Below are 16,100 nucleotides of genomic sequence, written 5' to 3'. Positions count from 1 at the left end.
TCCCTTTGATATTTTTTGCATGCCTTCCCAGCTTTTCCGGTGGAGTTTAAACATCATTTAAAGTTAAACTCGGTTTAATGTTGCCAAGGTGTGGGATAGAACTAAGTTTAACTTGAAAATTAAATTTACACGGTTAAAAGTTTGAGCCTTAACTTTTTCGTACGGTTCAAATTCCTAACCGTGATATCTGAAGAAATTTTCCTTGTTCTGAGCAAATTTCGATATACTCGTAACAAAACAATACTCTCAATATAATTTTTAATTTTAAAAGTAGACCTATCCTACCATTAAATTCAATTTCTAACACACCAAATCATCTGTTTCATTATCAAATGTTAGAAATAGCTAATCAAAGAAATATGTTCAAATATTACAGATTAAAACAGCTGTGAGTTACTGGCATTCTTTAAGCCATATGTCAACAATCACAGAAAATGCATACATTTTTGTAAACAATGCTGTAGACAAAAGAATTTATTTATAATAAGCAAATATAAATATTTTTGTTTACAAATTATCAACGAAGGTCACAAAAGTAAAGTTTTATATGGAGAATACTAATCAATGGCCATATATGTAAAATGTAATAAACGAATAAATAAAAGCTAGATTACTGAAATACAAAATAACAAAAAATACTAACAGTCCTTCAACAAATCCTTTTTGTAAAAAAACAAACCACACATTTTATTTAAAATAATCAAAATCGTCGCCTTGCCAAAAAATAAATGTTGTCCTTGAAATTTTAGAACAAATTTATGTATGTTGTTTTATATAATCTAAAATTTTAGTATGATAAAGTGCAAGGAACCAGAATTAACAGCAAAACCAATGTTAGCTTCGAAATCAAACGGAGAATAATTCATGCCAACAAATGCTACTTTGGACTGAGTAGGCCATTGGAAAGTAAAGTCCTCTCTCGAAGAACAAAAATTACGCTCTACAAGTCGCTCATCATAACGGTCCTGATGTGTTGCTCGAAATCATGGACGGTGTCGAGAGAAGATGAGAAGGCTCTAGGTGTGTTCGAGACAAAAGTTCTCCGGAAGAATTTATGTTCATGTGCGAGTTGCCGACGGCCACTATCGAAGGAGGTATAATAATGGGTATTACGTAGATATGAAGGTAAGTGCAGCGAATAAAAACCCAAAAGCCTCGATGGATAGGTTATGTTATGCGAAAGGACGAAGACGCTACGGTCAAGAAAGTATTTCAATCGACACCGCAGTTTGGAAGCAGAGGAAGGGGATACCGCCGCTAAGTTAGATTATCCAACATTCAGTTAATAACCGAACAACTCATCCAGGTATAAATTTATGGAAAATTATTTATTTTTAAACGGTTTTATTTAGCTTGACTTGACAGGCTGGCTGGCTGACCGGCACGAATTTTGTAATTAAGTAACTTCCCGATAAGCTACTACAAGCTTGAAATTTGGAATATAGTTCAGAACCCGATCACAATACAATAATAACAAAAAACTCGGATAGGTGGCGCATGTGTAGAAATATTTCAAAAATTTCATATTTGGAATACATAATAAGTACATGATTAGAAAGCGGCCTAGGAAAAAATCGCCGCTAAGTGGCGCAAGGATCGAAATATTTAAAAAAATCGTGTTTGTGGTCCGATTTGGCTCATATTTGGAACACATAATACATAACATGAATAGAAAGCGACCTATGATGTCCGATTTGGGTCATATTTGGAACAAATATTACATACAGTCCGGTAGAAGTGACATTAAAATATTTTGGAGTTCGAGGAGGGACAAGAAGTAGAGTCTATGGAAGGATTATGTATTGATTGTAACAAAATGTCAGGAAAGAGTCCTTGTAATAATGTGTCACTAAATGAACTAAATAGAATGAGAAATCGTTGCAATTAAAATTGAAATAAATAAAATAATTTTTAAAAAATATTTAAGTTAAACGTTTTATTGAAAACAATACTTACATGAAGTAATAATAATACTAAAAGCTAGAGATAATTAGGTAGGACCTAGGTACTAGTCATCACACTCCTCATCAATCGAGGGCGTTGATCATACAATTAAATAAAAGCGTTGGACGCATCAAATTTCTATTGATAGTCATAAGTAAGGCCAACTGAACATTAATAAGGTTACGCCTACGCCTCACATTTTTAGAAATTTCACGCTCACAACGCTTTTATTTAATTGTCTGATCAACGCCCGAGATTGACCAGGAGTGTGATGACTTGTACCTAGGACCTACCTAATTATTTTATAGCTTTTAGTATTACTATTACTTCATGTAAGTATTGTTTTCAATAAAACCGTTTAACTTAACATTTTTTTTTTAATTATTTTTATTAATATATTAACTTTGGCAACCCAAGCAATGAAATTATAAAAGAAATTCATGAAAGTTTGAATCTATTGACCAACACTTCAACGACTTTAAAACCCATGTCACATAAGACGTTTTTCATATACATGCGTTTAACGCAATCTTATGCATGTAAGTAGATTGCACGTATTTTTATGGATAATGGCAGATCGAGCTTCTCTGGCGCCATCTGACATGAAAAAGCAAACTTTTGTTGCAAGCAAAGCATAAGAAGAAGAATGCGACATTTGCTTTGGCTAAGGGTGCTGTAACTGACTTTTTCGGTTATGTCGGGAAGTCACAGAGTTATTAATACAGATTTTACTCCCATAGATGTGATTTTAATACCGTCAGTATGATTGGTCACTTCTTTATTCTTACTCGCAAAAAACATCGAGGATTCTCAAAAACTTGAAGCTTGAAATTGATCATAAAAATAAAATAACACATTTTTTTTAATTTTAATGAATTTAATATTGTAATGTTTTTATACCTTTCATGGAAATGAAATGATATATTAAGTTCGACACGAATCTCAAAATTATAAGTTGCTTAAAGAAAAAGAAATAGACCCACCAATAAATATACCGAAATGATCAGAATGGCGATCTCAGGGGGTTTAGCCATGTTCGTCTGTCGGTCTGTTTGAACGCAAATTTTTGAGATATCGTGATTAAATTTGGTCAGCAGGTGTTTTGTGGCGTTCGAATAGACATTTGTTGGAACCAACTGCATCGGACCACTATAGCATATATCTCCCATACAAGTGATTTTTCAGTAAAGATTTTTTTTGTCATGTCCTCCTCAATTTATCAGATAGAAGCTTCAAATTTTATCATTCGTCATATATTGTTCAGATAAGTGATTCATGGTCAAAGCTATCTCATTCAGACAACGAGAAACATGGAACTTTGTGTGAGGAATACCGATTTACGAATTTTTATTTTATATTTATCGAAAACACTTGTTTCTAATTGAAAAAACTTGTTTGAAAAGTTTTAACGCTGCTTTTCCCGGGACTATATCCTAGCACCTTCGGTGTAGTAGGGAAGTACGCTTCCACCACACGACAGCGGCCGCCGCAATTGTAAGTGCATATTGTTTACATTTCGATTTATTGGTAAAAAAAAAATGAACAAAGAATATAGTGTTTATTCTATTATTATTGCGTATGTCCATACGAATGCACCTAAAATGCAGCATATCAATGAACATCTAGATTATCACAATAACAAAATTAAACTATCGAACGCGATATCACATGTCGAAATGTCGAATCATCGGTTTGAAAAGTCATATTTTGTGACTGATAAATACCACTGTGTGACAAAAAAAATTTATACATCTTTTACGATTCATTCACCATTTTGTAGGTCTAGTCTAGTATACAAAGACTTCACGCCCAGAATATCCAATATACTAGATAACAAAATCTATAGGTAGAAGTCTAAAACCACCTTTTCATAGGTGGAAACATACTTTCGCCTATAACTTTATGTCTGTTCTTTCTGCGAACAAACGCCGGAAGTAAGACATTTTCCGCTCTCAACGGTGTTAGGTTAGATTGTATTGGCCGGACAATAAAGACCTTACATAGACCGAATGTGTGCATAGTTTTATGCGAATTGAAATAGCTCCGTCCTCTTGGCAAATACCAGAAGCTTTCGAGGACATAGCTTAATGGCTGCCTCGGGATTTGGCAACTCTGCCGCTTCTAGTAGCCGGAGCCTTGACCTCGCGAGCGCAGGACACGAACACAGAACGTGCTCAGCCATTTACTTCTACAGCTCACCCTCCCTACGTCTGCTGTTACTGGCTATGCCTGAGTGATAAGCATACGTCAGAAAGCAATTTCCAGTTAGTATGCTCATCATGATCCTTATGGATTTGCACATAATCTTAGAAATTTTGCAGCACCGCGCTGCTATTTATGCAGCTCCTATCTTCTTTTGATGTCTCCCAAGCGGTTTGTGACGTCAATTCATCGCCAACCCATCGTCCTTTTCGTTACCTTTTATCCCTTTATTACCGTGAACCCAGTATACATATATAGATGTATGGGCTGAGCGAAGTGTCTCCAATGGTTCTTTGCATTCCAATACACCTTGATGAAGTACTGTTAGAGATTATTGCCTTAATCGCCGCCTGACTTTCACTACAGCTTAAGCACGCTTTCTGCAGAAAATCTGCTGCTTTCTACACGATAGGATCTGTGTACTTATTTCGGATCGACATAGTAAACAGCAGACCCGACCCCTTCCACCAACTCAGCATACACGTGTATAGTATGTTCTGCCATTTCCAAACCCTTGTGCCAACCCTCCGACTCAGTTGTGACCCCAAGATCTCTTTCAAGACCATCTGTTATTATCCTTCTAGTTAATACGAGTGAACATATTTGAATACAAATGCTTACCTATTTATCTCTAGAAGTTTCAGAAAAATTTGCAAAATATGTACATCGAAAATTTAAGTTTTTGCGTCACTTTTTCACTTTCAATAATGAGTTTCCTTGACTACTTTTTCTACTACGATACGCAGAAGTATAAAGTGAACCGTATAGAAAAGCAAAAACCTCGCCCCCAATTCCAGTTTTCGAGGGTATATTTGAAATTCTGAGTATGCATACTTATGACTAGATCTACGACTTCAGGTATAACTCAAAAAGGGAGATTTTTTGTCGCACAGTGTTATTTTATTAACCATCTGTGATTATCCTTCTATTTAATTTGAGTGAGTAAAAACCGGAAATTTGCCTGATTATCTAAAAACAAGTATTAAATTTAACTAAGAGGTTCATGACAGAAATACGAGACAGAGAAATGATTTTAAATTACCTAATTACAAAACGCTGTCTGAAAGAGGTAGTATTTTTTATAAAGGGTAAAAATGCTTGAACGAATTACCTGCAAATATTAAGTATTGTGATAATAACTTATTTAAGAAAAAATTATATGCTCACCCGAAATCAATGAATATAAAATAAATGTTAGGATTCGAATGGATTTGTGTTACATGTTTCAAATACAAATTCAAATTCATGTTTCAAATTCAAATTCAAATTCAAGTTCAATTTCGATGTGTTAATATACATTAAAAGTCAACAAAATTGATTTCGTAATTTGGTCGTAATTACCATAGTACAGGTTTACAAGTATGATATGTATGAGAAGGAAACAATTCCTTTCTCTTTCTAACACACTGCCGTTTGACACTTCGGTCAGTGTCAAACTAGTGTGGAACCTGCGTGGAACATGCGTTTGACACTGAACGAAGTGTCAAAATTACCGGGGTTGCTGTCGCGGAAAGCGACGCAGGGAAACAAAAAAAGGAGCGGAATATTAGATATGGGTTGCCGTGATGGTAAATTTTTTTTTACGAATTTAGTATGAAAATGTATTGCACCTATATGCGTCCCACAGAAAATTATACAGAAGTCTTGAATTGGGGTATCTGAGGACGCGTAGTTATAGCAGCATTAAGAATAGAAACACGAGTGCTAAGTTTTTCTACCCGTTCAAAAGTTCTCCGCGGAAAACATTTTGAAACCGAGGTCGACTGCAACAACCCGTCCAAAAATGTGGAAAGAGAAATAAAAAGACGCCTTTTGTCCTGTTATCTATAGTTCAAAGGCGAAAAAGTATTCGAATTATTGGAAGCGAGGCAAAAACATAATTAGTGGTTTTTTATAGGGGTAAATAATCATTTGTTATGAATCAACCAAAAAATTCTGTGTATAGCACACAGAAATATGTATTAATAGGCGCTATTTATATTCTGAGACAATCGGGATTCGGCCCTTTGCACAGAAATTTAAAAAATCTGATAAGCAGCATCACTAAACCGAAATAAGCATGGGTAACACTGCGGTGCGCGGGGCTATTGCGTTAGCCCCATATCCGTCGGATTAAGCGGCAACCATACTTTAAAATATCTCGATTGGAATGCGGAATGAAATACCTTTCATTTTATACCCATATTGCTATATCTCCTGGGTTTTTTTAATTTCAAACACGTGGCAAATTCGTGAAAATATACTCAGTGGCAGCACCTATGTAGAAAGTTTGAAAATGTGATACACCATCTATGTACCAAATTTCATTCAAAATTTCAGTCGTTTCCGCGATAGTAGTGGACATACAAAGAGATATAAGTAATAAGGCGAGGTGGCAACCCTAAGTGGTAAGCCCTATTTAAGAATTTCTCTTTTGAAATGCGGAGAGAAATACCTTTCGTCACCCAGATTGACATATGGCGTGGAACTTGTTTCTTAAATTTCAAAAACGTGGCAACCTTGTAAAAATATCCTCAGTGGCAGCACCTAGGTAGAAAGTTGAAAAATGTGATACACCATCTATGTACCAAATTTCGTTCACAATTTCAGCCGTTTCCGCGATAGTAGTGGACATACAAAGAGATATAAATAATAAGGTGAGGGGGCAACCCTAAGTGGTAAGCCCTACTTAAGAATTTCTCTTTTGAAATGCGGAATGAAATACCTTTCGTCACCCAGATTGACATATGGCGTGGAACTTGTTTCTTAAATTTCAAAAACGTGGCAACCTTGTAAAAATATCCTCAGTGACAGCACCTGGGTAGAAAGTTTAAAAATGTGATACACCATCTATGTACCAAATTTCATTCAAAATTTCAGTCGTTTCCGCGATAGTAGTGGACATACAAAGAGATATAAGTAATAAGGTGGGGTGGCAACCCTAAGTGGTAAGCCCTACTTAAGAATTTCTCTTTTGAAATGCGGAGTGAAATACCTTTCGTCGCCCAGATTGACATATGGCGTGGAACTTGTTTCTTAAATTTCAAAAACGTGGCAACCTTGTAAAAATATCCTCAGTGGCAGCATTTAGGTAGAAAGTTTAAAAATGTGATACACCATCTATGTACCAAATTTCATTCACAATTTCAGCCGTTTCCGCGATAATTGTGTATATACGGAGATATATAAATAATAAGGGGAGGTGGCAACACTAAGTGTCAACCCTACTTAAAAATTTCTCTATAGTTTATCGGAGGTAAATATCTTCCAGATGTACAAAAAAATTTTAAAGTAATAAGATATATATATATAAAGGATACATTTAAGGAGGAATAGAAACAATCTTCTTACCAAATCTCACAAAAATTTTGCGCTTTTTGTTTTGACTTTGTTATTGAAAGTTTTCAATTAAAACTGACTTTGGCATTGAAAACTTTGTGTGCGTACCAGAACCATTTACAATATTTTTTTAAATTTGCGTACTTTACACTAACATATCTATAATGATAGTGTCGTGTCATAAATATGTTGCCATTTTTTGGGATGGTTAAAACTTAAAGCAACTTTTTTTCAAAACGGGGCCATTGTCGTTAAAGAATTTTTCTCAGACCTACATAAATATAATACTGTACAGAAAAATTAAAAATTAGTAAAAATCCGTTTTGTGATAAGAAACTACTATGTAGATTTGTAATATATACTTCATTACAGTCAATACAAAAAAAAAATACCCCCCCCCCCCCCCTTGGAACCGCGCATGCTAATATACATACACATATTAGTAATTATGTTTACCTTAAACGACGGACCCTGCGTTTCAATGGGCAGTGATCCAGTGTACAACAAATTGATCCATATGGATCACATTGGAGGAGAATTTATAGAGCTAATATACTTTGTGCCCATCACTGTTTTACAGTCACTTGAGTAGGTAGAAAAGAATATTTAGTTTTATTTTATATGCATTTTTTTATTTTATAAGGTATTTGAGAGCGTAATCAACAAGAAATCAAATAAAATTCAAATATACATATCTGTGACAATCTATTAAAAAATCTAACTCGATTTAAAATAAATATGGTATTTTTGCATATTAACAGAAATACGTTATAGGTTTCCCAATATTAGTTATTGATACCCTTTTCGCTATATGGCTGCTACAAAATATTGTAATTCGCAATGATCACATGCTGATCGACATTTGGTAAAAAAAATAATCTTTCATAACATTATCTTTACGCGAGTTAGATTGTTTTAACAAATTACCACTCGCCTATATATACATATGTACATATATCACTCATTTGCTGCAACGTCGTCATAACTCATCAAAGATTTTAACTGCCATATGTTGCGCATATAAAGGCATTTTTTCATTTTTATACCACGTGCTTAATCTATAACTGATCACGAAGATTTTTTTATACAATATAGATCATGATATTGAGTACGTTTATGTTATTAACTCAAAAGTAATGTTTTTTGAGTTATGACGACGTTGCAGCAAATGAGCGATATGTGAATTTTGTCTTGTTGACGCTATTTTATAAGCTTTTATTTAGTTTCACTTTTGTTGTCTGTAATGGAATTTTGCAAGTTAAATTTGATACACTTCCCGGTGTCCGATTGAGCTGAAATTTTGCACACATGTATAACTCCGATGACAATGCAATATTACTTTGTTAGAATTCGATAAATTAATCGATAACACAGTTATCGGTAAAGATTTGTATTTACTTTGGCATAACAGCCTAAGTCCCATACAAACCCGCCGGTATCTATCCGTGGATTGTGATATTTGGACGTGGTGAATCACGCGTGTCACGCGTGGTGAAGCTCAACGCTTGCGAAAAGCGGAGACACAACCCTCTGTTGTATTTCTGTGTATAACCAACATAGCTGAATTTTTAAGGCTGTTTAACTCTGTAATCTTTTCTGTAATTTATTTTGCTTTTGGAAAAATTACCTATTTGAAAAAAACTGGCAGAAAAATATTGGCATAACAGCTTAAGTTAAATCAAGAATGGAAAAACTTGGAAAATTTGAGCAGATGTGGCAATTACGCGTGCCCGTTGAACGAAATATTGACAATCTATTGATAATTAGAACAATTAGAACTGTGATATAAACTGTAAGGTTTAATAATTTAGGTGTAAAGTTTTAATGTTAAAAATATATAATTATGTACAATATAGAATTCTTTTGTCGCAGACGAAAAAGCCTAATTATCGTGAAAGCTTACAATGAACTTATAAAGTGTTATATTTCTTTAGAGTCAATTTATTGTTTACTTTTTAGTTAATTTTATTAACCAATAATAACAGCTTATTTTTAAAAAAGTTTTTTTTTCTTTAATTTTATTTATACAAAGAAATGAGTGCATAATATAGATTATACAAATTTATGGTTCGTCACTGTACTTGTACTATATTTTGTATGTGTTGTACTCGAAATATTTTTATAAATAAACAAACTTGCAGGCCGTACCAAGCATAGCTTTAACACATAATTGCATACGAAGTATGCAATGTGTAAAAGATTAAAATATGCAAAAAGAAGGCAATTGGGAAAGACTTCACAACAGGCATGACGTAGCTGAATGCGTTTACAACCATTTCAACTATCGTAGGGGTGCGAGTTCGACTCCCACTCCCGGGAGAAAAGGCTTTGAAGAGATTTACAAGGTATAATCGAAACAGCTGTCGCCTTGTCCGTCCTGATGTCACGTTGTTTAAATTTTTCCCAAATTATTAAATAAATTATAAAATTAAAAAATTGCTTCAAATAAATGTTTTCATACATTTAAAAAAAAAAAAAAAAAAAAAACCAATATGGGCAATCCCCGATTATTAAAAATCATACAAACAGACAAAATTGGTTAATTCGTTGTAGTTCTATAAATAGAACGAAAGCAGCAACAAAACCAAAGTTTCTTTGAAAACCGCCGTACCAAGCATAGCTTTAACACATAATTGCATACGAAGTATGCAATGTGTAAAAGATTAAAATATGCAAAAAGAAGGCAATTGGGAAAGACTTCACAACAGGCATGACGTAGCTGAATGCGTTTACAACCATTTCAACTATCGTAGGGGTGCGAGTTCGACTCCCACTCCCGGGAGAAAAGGCTTTGAAGAGATTTACAAGGTATAATCGAAACAGCTGTCGCCTTGTCCGTCCTGATGTCACGTTGTTTAAATTTTTCCCAAATTATTAAATAAAATAAAAATATTGTTTCCGCCTTATATAACTTTTTACGAATTCTTTTATTACACCGCTTATAATAAAAATGATAAATGAACAGGAAGCAGGTGTTCCATTTTCATATTTTCCCATTCAATAATGCAATTACACATCAGCGAAAAAATAAGTGGCTCGAAATCGGTCATTGGCCTTTATCTAATTACAAATGCATTTCTAAAATCTATGAAAGCACGTAGTAGAAAATTGCAGTTTATATTCATTCATAACGAAATGAATACAAAAATCTATTTTAAAGATTTTCTTCAAGTATTTATAACCGGATTTTCCGGCGCTAGGGGCGTAAGTGTAAAAAACAAAATGATAATAGATTGATTTACTAAATAAACAATAGAGATGCACGGAGCCGTGGAACCGGACTCCATGAATCAGAATACAGAAAACAAGTTGGGAGCCTGGTTATATAAAAACAGACCTTAATTCCAAGAGTACGATAAACGGTTCCAAAGAAACTTTGGACCCATATTCTGTAACTCGATTCGAAAGAAAATACGATGAAAAATTTGTCAAATTATATACGTTTTCTTTCAAATCCCAATGAAATTTCTTTCGAATCGAATTACATAACAGGGCCCCTGTACAAGTATCCGAAAACAAAAAGGGTTACGGAACAACATATACAGCAACATAGCCCCTAGAATACCCCACAACAGCACAACTATACAGTATTACGGTATTTGGTACATAGACTTCTAGCACACGAGTTATATAGGAGCGAACTTGGAACAATATACTATATAATATTGCTGCAAACAATGGATATAAAAAAGGTACAGATAAATTTAGAAGGAATCATGAAAAACGGAGATGAATAATCAGAGGTAAGTACAAGCATTTGGATGCCAATAGCATGTATGTATATTAACCTGGGTCGATTTGTATGGACGAAAGTTAACCGATATCGCGCCATCGATTTTTCGATAGGTTTGGGCTGAGGAAAAAAAGTTCCACTACGCATACCCAAAAGAATTATTTTCGAGCCGGCGAAAAAAAAAATGGGGAAATGGTCAATTTTTCGACCAAAGCACTCCCCAAAACCGAAAAAAAATATTTTTTTTTTAATAAACTGTTATCGCCAACGTTTTTACAACCGCTTTTTGAAAAAAAATTTTTTTTGATTTTGGCGAGTGTTTTTGTCTAAAAATTTACCCTTTCGCTTTTTTTTCGCAGGCTCCAAAGTTATTCTTTTGGTTATGCGTAGTGGAACTTTTTCTCCTGAGCCCAAATCCTATCGAAAAATCGATGGCGCGATATCGGTTAATAAATCGACCCAGTCTAATGTATATATTGGAAAAGCAGCATGTAAATTGTCCAACTAAGAGCAACAATGAACAAACCAATATAAAACAAATGTTCCCCATCAACATCAACAAAACAAAAAACCTTCGAACAGACAAACGGACAAAACCAACGAACATACAAATATTATTTCTGACACAATATTTGAACCTTTCATGACGCAATAAAACCAAACAGGTGAGGTCATTACTACAAAATGGAGTCGCATTTGACAATACGCGCCAGTACTCCGCCCCATAAAATAGGTGTGATCACTCACAAATATGCTTCTCAATGAACCCCGTTCTATGTACGGAGCGACTCTTGGAAAAGTATTAATTTTATATTCCATCTGCACCGCTAAATGCATGGTGCGCGAGTGCTTGCATAAATCGTGCGATAAACATTCTATACTTTCTACGGACTCTATACGGATAGAATTTCCCTAAATCGCTGGAGCTACGATTGCTATAATAAATGATTTGAACGATTTTCCAGCTTAAATTTATTTCAATGTTTTTATACCCGATTTTCCTTGAAAATGCTATTATTACTTTCATCGTATAACGGTGGTCGTGCTGCACGCCATCAACACGCAAATAAATTGCGGATGAAATCACAAATCCCACCATAGGACAGTACTCGTTGCGTTAGACCTGTCAAAAGCTTTTGATACGGTCAACCATGGCACGTTACTGTAAGACATGCAAGGAGATAAATAAATATCATAATTTCAGCGAAAAAAGGTTTGACTTGATTCATGTCCTTCCGTTAGAATGATAACTTAAGCCAAAATAGATACATCTTTGTCAAATTTGGTTCACAGGCTCATCTTGACCCAGAATATATAAGTATTGAAAATGGACCAAATCAGACAACAAAACCACCCCCTTTTTGATATGAAAAATTTCGAAAAAAAGCAATGGAATAATAACGAATAGGGCTAAACAAAGTTTTCAAATTCAGAAGCCATAAATCAAAAGCGGAAAAGATACAATGTTGGGGTTTGGTAAGGGTGTCAATAAATTCCGGAGAATCGGAGAATTCTGCACTTAAAATACATAATTTTTACAATAGCGACAAAAAGATTTCAAGTATACAATCTTCAACTTTTGCTGAATGCAAAGAATGCTTTCACATTTTGCAAGTGACATTATTTTTCCCACTCTTTGGTACTTTTCCAACGTTTTTCACGATTGAAAACTGCATTTTAATAAAATAATAAGAGACAAAATATGTTAGGAAGTATTTTTCTTGTAAAGTGAGAATGTTTATAACAGTGCTTCGCGAAATTTTGCATGAGAATGAACAAGTCGAAATAAGTTTCATCTGATAAGTCTGAAGTGCTGTTTATATTTACAAATGCAACATCTTGCGCGATTGTGGCGGTGTTACTGTCATGCATAATATTGAGTTGAACGCACCTGTGTATGTATATGAAAAAGTTCATTGTGACGTGGCCATCACTTATCCTAAACGCCCGGTTTTTCAGTGCGAGTTTAACAAAAGTTAAAGTTATCTAAATTTTAACCCTGCCACTTTGGCCGCTGAAGCTGAGATGAGCAGCAAAATTGTATGTTATCTAACAAGGGGTAAGGTTAAACTCTTGGCAATTTTAACTGGGTATTAAACTTGTACTGAAAACCGTGCATTAGTTATTGAAATTTTCGTTTTCTTCATGCTAACTAAAGCTTCGCGTCCCAGGTAAGTAAAAAGTGTTAACAAAACTCAGCTGTTTGGCTAGTTTCGTGTATTCACTTTACATTTTTGCGATTTGTTCTCAAAAGTACAATCAAATGATCCATTTAACTGGGGTTGGTCACCCTGTGTTCGTGAAAACGAAAATGTCAAAAGAATCTATCTGATAGACTGCTATCCTCCAGGGGTAAAGTCTACCTTAACTGGAGATGGTGAAAATGGCCTTAAGTCAATCGCCAATCGCGACAAGGAATTAAATTAATTTCAACTTCTTAACTAAACCGTACTTTTGAGATATGACTTTATTAAAAATTTCACCGAGGATGCAAACATTTTAACAGAATGTCTAAGATACGTCCTTCTTAACAAAACCTTTACGTCCTTCTTAACAAAACCGTTTACACCATCTTCAGTTAGTCACTTATCTATAATTTATCGAAATTATTGTCATTTTCATGCTAACTGAAGCGTCGCAGCTAAGCGGGAGTCATTGGTGCCGTATGTTGTATCGCTGTAGTCGTATCCCTAACGTAATCAGCTGTTTATAGTTACGATGGTAAACCAAAAACCAATTGGTTGGCTATGATACGGTTACGATCTAGCGGCACCAATAATCGATTGCGTTGATTCCCATAAGGTTGGTCGAATCAGCTGTTATAACGTTACCGATACGGTTACTGTTAAAGCACCAATGTCTACAGCTTTAAGTCCATAAGTAAGCTGTTTAGCTAGTGTGCGTGTATTCACAATAATTTTTCTGATTTGTTCTACAAAATATTCACAATTATCGATTTAACCGTGGGTTGGTCACCCTGTGTTGCTGAAAACGAAAATGTCAAATGAAGCTATCTAATAGATTGTTATCCTCTATCTAGCTTAACTGGAAATGGTGAAAACGGCCCTATGAAGATGGGTCGAAAAATATAAATTTTTTTCTTGATTTTTTTTCACAACTTTTCATTTACTTCGTACGTACTCACCTTTTAAAATATAACCCTTTTTTATTACAAACAGCAAATACTAGTGATGCAGATTTTGGCTGTTTTGGTTTCATTATATTCATTATATATACATATATTTCTATGTTTTGTTTATTTAGGGCTAAAACATGGTCCGCATATCAAACTTTTGAAGTTAAAAGCGCGTTCACTTATTCACTCCGCATACGCGATCAATGCTTGATTACGCCACAAAGGCTTGGCGTAATTATTTTTAGTAAAAACATACGATGTATATAAATATGTGCGATAAAATTGTAGAAATAAAACCACAAACAAGCGGGATGAGAACTTTGTTTTAATAGTTTTTGTTTATAAACCAGGGATGCACCTTAACGTTAAGCTAATCGTTTATCAAAAAATTTCCACCGTTTCCGTTGAAACACTTCGAAATATTATCGATAAAGAAATTATCAAAATAAATTATATCTCGTTTTTAACCGAAACGAAAAGCTTTCGTTAACGTTAAAAGCGTTAACAAAAACGTGATACTTTATGTTTGAATTGTGCTGGCAATGCTACAGCCATGGTGAAGCCGTAAGGTGGCAACAACGAGCGCACATACACACACAAACTCTATGTAATTTGTTTGTGTAATTCGTTGGTGGTAATGTCAAAAATACTCTGAGAAATGTTCGTTCTGTCAAAATTCAAGAGAAAAGTTGCAATCAGCTTGGCTAATGCTTTCACCTTTAATGACTCCGCCATCAATCAGCTTTGCCAGCATAGTTTGAAATTAATAATCAACATAAACGATTTGATTTCGTTTTGATATGGCAGAAAACGAAACGAAATCATTTCGTTAATTCGACGATCTTAACGTTAATAAACGAAACGAAATGAGTTCGTTTCGTTTATTAACGTTGATTATCGTAACGAAATGATATCGTTTCGTTGGTTAAGCATGCCTGTTATAAACAAACAAATGCACTTTAGCCCCTACATTTGAGTTATTTTTATATATTTTTTATGTTTATTTGTTTACGTTCTTTCCTGTTCGTTTTTTGATTATTATTATTTTTTTTATATACTTTAATTCATTTGTTTATTTTAATTTTATTCAAATGCATTTTTTTATCTAAATTTAATGTTTGTTGGCCTTTGTGCAAAATCACAATTCTCTTTTATTTTCATTGATAATTTCCTGTTGAAAACTAAATTACAATTTTCACTCATACTAAAATATATACATGCACATTTATTTAGTTGTTTCTTTCCCGCATTTCAACGCGATCAAGTAAATTTGCATTCTTTCGTTTTGTTTTTAATTTTCGTTTTATAAAACAATCCGAGCCACCCGCTTGCTGCGGACGCGCTTTCGAACACAACTGTAATGATGCGTTCGAAAACTGAACAGGCCTGCCAAACATGATCGGTCGTATATATATGTATATATATATTATCTCCGTACCTGCGCCAACGTAAAGCTAGCTACTATCCGACAGTTTGCCTGTTTGTTGACGACATAAGCTAATTGCAGAATCAGCAGTAAATCGGATCGCCTAGTTAATGGTAAATGCATTGTGGGAACCCACAGCCGTGCAGCTGTGATAAGAAGCACGGTTGCCACACCATGTTTTCATTTGAGGCCAAAATTCATCGAAAAAAAGACCAAATCTCAGAAAAAAGGACCAAATTTTTGATGCAAGCAATTCACAAAAGTGTCGTAGTCGTTGTTAAATATAAATTTTCAGGATGTTTCCATGGTTTCCTATACAAAATTTTAATAAACTTAGCGAA

The 16,100-nt window shown here is 34.4% G+C and overlaps 1 protein-coding gene across 16 annotated transcripts in view; it reads right to left on the bottom strand.

The window, feature by feature from the left end:
- ZnT77C (Zinc transporter 77C) overlaps window positions 1-15,787 on the bottom strand; it is a 116,041-nt gene extending 100,254 nt beyond the window's left edge. For 2 of the 16 annotated variants that reach the window (XM_067772560.1, XM_067772559.1), the window contains exons 1-2: window positions 15,304-15,785; window positions 14,343-14,745 (exon numbers count right to left, since the gene is read on the bottom strand). The gene's annotated coding sequence lies outside the window, so the exon portion shown is untranslated. Of the gene's footprint in view, window positions 1-14,342; window positions 14,746-15,050; window positions 15,066-15,303 lie in introns of those variants that run through there. The other 14 variants (XM_067772543.1, XM_067772545.1, XM_067772546.1 and 11 more) reach the window with 14 other exon arrangements.
- Window positions 15,788-16,100: the final 313 nt, after the last annotated feature.

This window comes from Eurosta solidaginis, chromosome 3 (genome assembly GCF_040869045.1).
Source record: "Eurosta solidaginis isolate ZX-2024a chromosome 3, ASM4086904v1, whole genome shotgun sequence".
Classification (NCBI taxonomy): domain Eukaryota; kingdom Metazoa; phylum Arthropoda; class Insecta; order Diptera; family Tephritidae; genus Eurosta; species Eurosta solidaginis.
The sequence above is the reverse complement of the archived record's forward strand: the minus strand, read 5'-3'. Positions and strand labels throughout refer to the sequence as shown.